The sequence below is a fragment of the Acomys minous genome (genome assembly GCF_964271855.1).
Source record: "Acomys minous genome assembly, chromosome: 2".
Taxonomy (NCBI): Eukaryota; Metazoa; Chordata; class Mammalia; order Rodentia; family Muridae; genus Acomys; species Acomys minous.
In genome coordinates this window covers 141865495-141872084 of record NC_140484.1, presented here as the reverse complement: position 1 = coordinate 141872084, position 6590 = coordinate 141865495, and the positions used below count along the sequence as shown (strand labels likewise).

General features: G+C 51.3%; 1 long non-coding RNA gene across 1 annotated transcript in view; it reads right to left on the bottom strand.

The window, feature by feature from the left end:
- The window catches only part of LOC311592154, a 26338-nt gene continuing 19748 nt past the window's right edge, over nucleotides 1–6590 (bottom strand). Inside the window, exons 3-4 of the long non-coding RNA XR_014777316.1 lie at nucleotides 4760–4866; nucleotides 1–2785 (exon numbers count right to left, since the gene is read on the bottom strand). This is a non-coding gene — a long non-coding RNA (uncharacterized lncRNA). The remainder of the gene's footprint in view (nucleotides 2786–4759; nucleotides 4867–6590) is intronic.

Below are 6590 nucleotides of genomic sequence, written 5' to 3'. Positions count from 1 at the left end.
GAGGAGGGGAGGAGGAGGGGGAGGAGGAGGGGGAGGAGGAGGAAGAGGACACAAAGTTTCTTAAGGCCTACCTGGAGCTAGCCCATCACTTCCACTAAACACTGTCTGAAGCAAATCCCCAGGCCAGCTTATATTCACTGGGTGGGAAAGAGTGTCTGTCTCTTAGCAGAGGGGCTGCACGATCACATGGCAGAGGGTAGGGCTCCTGGGGAGAGGGAGAGCTGAGTGTGGTCTGCATGTCCGTCCATCACGTGGATCCCAAGGATGTTAGGATACTGTCAGGGGCTTGAGAGACGTGAATTGTCCTTTTGTGTTGACTGGCATTTCTAGACAATGCCATTACAGGAATAATCACTGCTTTTCACTATTTCAGCAACAGTTTTTGTAAGTGGAGGAAGTAAAAGAACCATGAGAAAGAGTTTGGGATGGCCAGTCCTAGGGGTCAGGACTTTAGATCTCTGGTCTTCAAACAGCGCTCTCTGGAGCCCGGGGGCACCGTAAGGAATGGGCACATTGTGTAAGTGCCAGGAAATGTTGAGTTCCCACCCTACTCAGGGTACATCTATTTTCTCTCCCTTTCTTGGAGCTTCCTTTGCTGTTAGGCTTTGGAAAAAGAAAAAAGAAAAAAAGACTGAAAGTCCAGAAGGCCAGACCAACATCTCGAACAAACAAAACAACAAAAAAACCCACAACAGTCTTACACTTGTCCACATCGCTACTCCAAGGGACCTAGCAACCAAGTGTCCTGGCAAATGTTAGAACCCCACACTACACTTTACCCACCGCCAATTCTCCTGACCTGCTTTCTCCTCCATCACTGGATTCAAGTGAGTCAGGTCACTTCCACCTGGTATATAGGGGAAACTGAGGCAATCATAAGGGATTTTCTTAAAATATCATCTCTATTTCCCATGTCGCCAAGATTTAGATTTTTTTTTTCTTGTTATTGTGACCAAATACCTGGCATGTATGTTGAGTACCAAATGGGGCGTCTGTATCAGCCCTCCCTACCCCCTCACCTGTGGCTCGGGGCTCAGGAAAACATCACAGAAGAGGGGGCTGGGGCACGGGAAAGAATGCTGTGACACGCGGCCGTCTGGACATGACGTGGCACTGCACTCCTAGACTCACAGCAGCTGTGGCCACTTGCACACAGACAAACCAGCCTTTCCAAAGAGCTGTTAGCAGTTGATTGTTGCTGCAGGAATTCAGGAACTGTCCAGCTGGAGGCAGTAGACTGCTGGGCAGGGCGCCTTGAGGGTTAAATGAAGGGTTTTGCTTGTGCTATGTGCAAAGCAGCTGCCACACGCTGTGGGCCATCTGCAAGGTTCCCCAGGACAACAGACTGTGCCATCCTCACACTGTGAGCCAAAACCAAACCCTTCCCTCCTTAAGTTGTTGTTGTGTTGTTTTTTTTTTCATATACTTTGTCACAACAATGTGAGTCAATCTCCATGAAGGATATGCGGCCACTGGTAGGTTTCCCAGGCTCTAGTGGGTGGAGTCAAACGAAAGATATGAAGCTGAGAGGGGAACCTGTTGAAAAGGATACGGAAAGCCACTAGAGATCCACTTCCTTCTCCTAAGCCATGGCCCCTACAGGTCCACAGTGTCTCAAAAACAGTGCCACCAGCTGGGGACCAGGTGCGCTCAACCATGTGGGCCTCTGAGGAGCGGTTTCCATACCATCCATAATGTCCCCAAGCGAGAGCCTTCACACTCTTGAACTCGGAATCTCAATCCTTCATGCATATCAGATTACGTCATGGGCCCCATGAAGCGGGATTACCCAGAAGCCCACACAATCCAGGACATCTTATTGGCAGCAAGAGGAGCTTGGGGACCCACTCAAGGAGCAGAGCTGGGCACACTTGGCAACGTGGCTAATCCTCTGAGAGCTGCTGGAGTTGCTCTCCGGGAGGAAAGCTCACTTCCCGCCCGATGCCTGGGCTTGCTTAGAACGTGAATTTCCTCCTCCCAGTGTGTTAACTCCATTTCGTCCCAAGTGAGTGTTTTTAGGACACGAGCTAATTATAGCTTCTCCTAAGTCTTTTGCAGTCTGTTTCCTGTTCATTAGTCACCAGAGAGAGCATCTCCAGCAATCTCCTGCCCCTGTCTGAGCTCAGCCACTGGGAACACAGAGATGCTCCACAGACTTGGGGGCTAGAAGAGGTAGACTCGGGGACACAAGGGAGTGTCTCCTGTCCCCCATCCTCTGTGGACTGCAGCTCTTCGTCCTGGAGTTCGCTCAGCCTTTGGAGCTGAGCGGAGGCTGCAGAGCACCTCCATTCAGCTGCATAGTTTTGCCATTACTTGATGACCTATTTGTATCTTTGCTGAGGGTTTCCTCTCTAGCCATATACGGTGATTTCACTGCCCCACAAACTGAGGCTTCCAGCTGCAGCACTGCTCAAGAGTCCTCCTCCTTTGCCTTTGGCTTGTGTGTGTGGTGGTGGGGAGGTGGGGGACAAAATACAAAACCAAACTCCCTTCATAATGAGCCCTTCGCATGCAGGGCTGGTCCTGGGAGCTAACCAGTTGCATCCGATGGGATCTCTCTGACAAGCTGACTTTTTGTGCCCACAGGGTGCCCAAGCAGCCCCTGCACCCACGGAGAAAGAGGGGACTCTGGCCAGGGATTGACAAAGCTCCATCCCAAAATCCTTTTTCTTTCCTGTGTTTTTGCTTCCTTCCCTATCTGGCCTTGAACAAATATCCCCGGACCATATGTCAAGGTATTCATTGCCAAACTCTCTTGGTTACTTTTCTTGCTGTGACAAAATGCCTGAAAAAAAAAAGAAAAGAAAAAACTTGAAAGAAAGGTTTATTCATTTCTAGTTTGGCTCATTCCATCACGTTAGGTCCAGCACACTGCGTTTGCAGTCAGGAGGCAAAGAGAGAGATGAGCAGTGGTATTCGGCTGGCCTTCCCCTTTGTGCAGCAGGAACGGAGGGAGCCATGGTTAGCGGTTAGCGTGGCTCCTCTTCTCGCCTCCTTTAACTTAATCTAGAGAAATCCCTTATACAGACTCAGCCAGGGGCTTGTCTCTTCAGTTATTCTGTATCCTGGAAAGCTGGCAATCAATATTACCCATCACAGCCACCAACATCTCCTGGCCACGTTGACTATTTGGTCCACCTTCATTAATCCCTGGTGAAGGAGTGGAATGCAGGGCTTCTAACCTGAGCTCTCCCGGGACAAAGGAGGGAAGGGAAGGTTCTGTTTGAGAAGCTTATCCTCGGGTGGCCAGCATTCCAGAGACAAAAGTCATCCTCCCAAATTGGCTTTATCACTCTCTAGTCATTTCAAGCTGAAGTCTTTGGGGACTTTGACCACCCGAAGCCAACCTCAGGTCGACCAGGTGGCCAGGAAGTGAGCACCTGTTCTCTACCAGGCAGCTTTCTGGCTACTGTGAAAAATAAACACTCAGAGCCTTAAGACGGTGCCTGAGTGCACATCCCCCTCGGCTGCCATTTGGAGCTGCTGTGCAAATGGGCACGCTGAGTGGGAGAGGTGCAAGGAAAGTGGGTATGAGTCTAGCTTGCCAAGCACCCAGCTTGGGCCCAGACGTCCCAGGGCTACTCCGGAGCCGTGGTGCGTGCCAGCAATCTGGCCCAACTATTTTTATATTCATTTGGTTTCCATCCTAGGAAAATTTGTTACAGACTGCCTGCCCACAGAGCGTACACGATTGCGTCGTGGGAAAGACAAGCGCCCAGAAGATGCCATCACGGGTGGCTGAGTCAGGCTTAGTCAAGGGTAAGCTTGCTTCAGCTAGGGTTGAAGATCTGGAGACTGAGTCCCGGGAGAACTGGGGAGTAGGACTGGGATCGCAGGTGAAGGGTGTGTGAGCATCTAGCACAGACTCTCCTTCGGACTACTGTGTTGGGTTGATTTTCGAAGCAAAACACATCTGAAAAAGACACCTTTAGCCAAGCTCCTCCTCCTCCTCCTCTTCTCTCCTCCTGCCCCTTCCTAAAATAAAAAACACCAAACCAGCTCCCTTAGCCCCTCTCCCACAGGGACCCACCAAGCAGCAGGCCTGACAGAGTTTCTTCTAGAAATTTGTTCTTCAGCAACCCAACATAAGAGCCAGCTGGGCTGGCTGTCCCTCTGCAACGAGGGGGACCCTGTGAAGTATCCCCAAGCCTGCTAGCCCATCCCCTCAGGTGAGGCTCCAGGCAGTCCCCAACTCCCCCCCTCATACGCGCGCCCCCCCCCCCCCCCCCCCCCCCCCCCCGCCTCGCCTTTGCAGCTGGCTTAAGGATCACACAGAGGCTCTGACTGGGGACTATTTACTGGTGAGAATGCCCTGCAGGAAGGATTTCTTCTTGATTACATAGAACTATATCCCCGCTCTGTTTTTCCAAAAGTGATTCACCCAGGAGTCATCAGAGCCGCTGCCGGGGACCATGCCTGGATCCCCGCCCTAACTTTGATCAGGGTTATATAACTTCTTGTTGATCGCACTCAGAAACTGGCTTTCACTCTGCAGCTGTTCATCCCTAAAACCCAAGGCAGAAAACTACAGGCCCGAGGGTGACATTAGCATCAAATTGGGCAGGTGGCAGCAGCGAAAGCCTGTGTGATGCCAGCCAACCCTCATGAGACAGAGGCTGGAGGGTTGCTGCAAGTTCAAGGCCACTCTGTAGGTTCCAAGTCAGCCAGGGCCACATAAAAGACTGTAGTAGCTACTTTCTTATTGTGGTGATAAAACATTGAGGCAGCTTTATAGAAGGAAGGGTTTATTTGGACTTACAGTTCCAGAGAGAGAGAAGAGTCCATCACGGTGGGAACTGGGGCAGCAAGCAGCAGACACATGGCCGAGGGCTTATCCCCTCAACCACAGGCACAAAGCAGAAAGAACTGGGCATGCCTCCAGGGACACAGTTCCTCCAGCAAGGGTACACCTCCAACACCTCCCCAAATAACCTCACCTGCTGGAGACCAAAGTGCTCAAATACCCAAGCCTGTGGGGACATTTCTCATTCAAATGACCACAAGGAACTTGTCTCAAAAATAAAATGCATTCAGCCACATCTAAACATGCCCCTGAGTGACACAGGACCTTGAAGAAAAGTACAAGACTCAAAAATTCTTGCTCAACAGACTTCTGCTGAAGATCGCTCATTCATCCTGTATTTACTGAATATTTGCCAGTCAGTGGGCCAGTACCAGACCGTTAGCACCTCCGTATGAGACCTTAAAACATGGCCCGCGCTTCTCGAAGCTGAGGGAGGGAGACGGGTGTAGTAAGAATCACTTGGCAGTAAAATGTGTTAATTCAGTACAAGTTAAAGTACATAAACGCAAGTTTATTGGGAGCAGCTCTTGGAGGAAGGTTCACTGATCCCAAAGACCTGGGGCCAGAGAGGCTGCCTTCGGGAAAGACAGTAAAGTGGGGAGAGATAAAATTCACACGCAGAGAGAGGAGAGAGCAGGAGGGGAAGCAGAGAGAGACAGAAGAGAGGAAATGCAAAAAAAAAAAAAAAAGAGAGAGAGAGAGAGAGAGAGGGAAGAATCGCAGAAAGAAGCGGGTGGGGGAACCAAATTGTCTGGATTATAGGGTCAAGAGCCTCTGGGGACGGCGAGGGCGGGGGGGGGGGGCGGGGAGAAGGGGAGGGGAGGGGAGGGGAGGGGAGGGGAAGCTCCTCCCCCGGGCTGGCCAGCCAAGCCTCGCAGCAGGTAGGGACCCAGGGATCCTGGGAGAACCCAGAGGTCAGGTCCGCCCTGGTTCAAAAGGCATGTCAGCCGCTAGTCCCGGGGTCTGAAGCCCAGCAGGGTGCACAGACCGAGGAAGAGTGCCGGAATGGCAACTTCTGAGGACAAAGGACTCTTGATGACTTGGTTCTGCACTGAGCCTTGGCCAGTGGCCAGCCTGGGGTGGGGGGGGCGGGGCGAGGCCAGATGGGGCTGCACGATGAGAAACCTCTCTCCCAAGATCTTCAACATGGACTTTTATTTTCAAACCTAGTGGAAACCACAGAAGGGTTTGATGGGGCGAGTTGAGTCATTGAGGGACCCAGCACAAGGTAGCAACGCTCGTCCAGGATAGCTTGGAGAGCTCTCCTGAAGAACTGTTTACGGACCTTTTGGTATAGTACTGTTGGACTGAAGAGATGGCTCAGAGGTTAAGACCACTGCCTGCTCTCCCAAAGGTCCTGAGTTCAATTCCCAGCAACCGCGTGGTGGCTCACAGCAATCTATAATGAGATCTGGTGTCCTTTTCTGGCCTGCAGGTGTACATGCAGGCAGAACATTGTATAGTTAATAAATAAATAAATCTTTAAAAGAGGGGAAAGAAGATCAAAAGGGCCTGAGCTGAGACTTGTCTGTGATTCCCCAGCTACAAAGCGTTCCCTAGGGCTAGGATCTCTCACCTGGGACGTGAGTTTCTAACAAAGCAGGTCTTACTCCCTGCCCCCTTTCCTGTATCCTGTCTGCAGGCTTATAATGTGGAACTTCCCTCACGTTCAGGGCTGAGAAAAGACTCCCACTTATGCTGTGTAGACCCTGGTCCCTCTCTTTTAGAGACCCAGTCATGCTATCTGTGTCTGGTGCAGGTCCTGAACACTCCTTAGAGTTCCTGC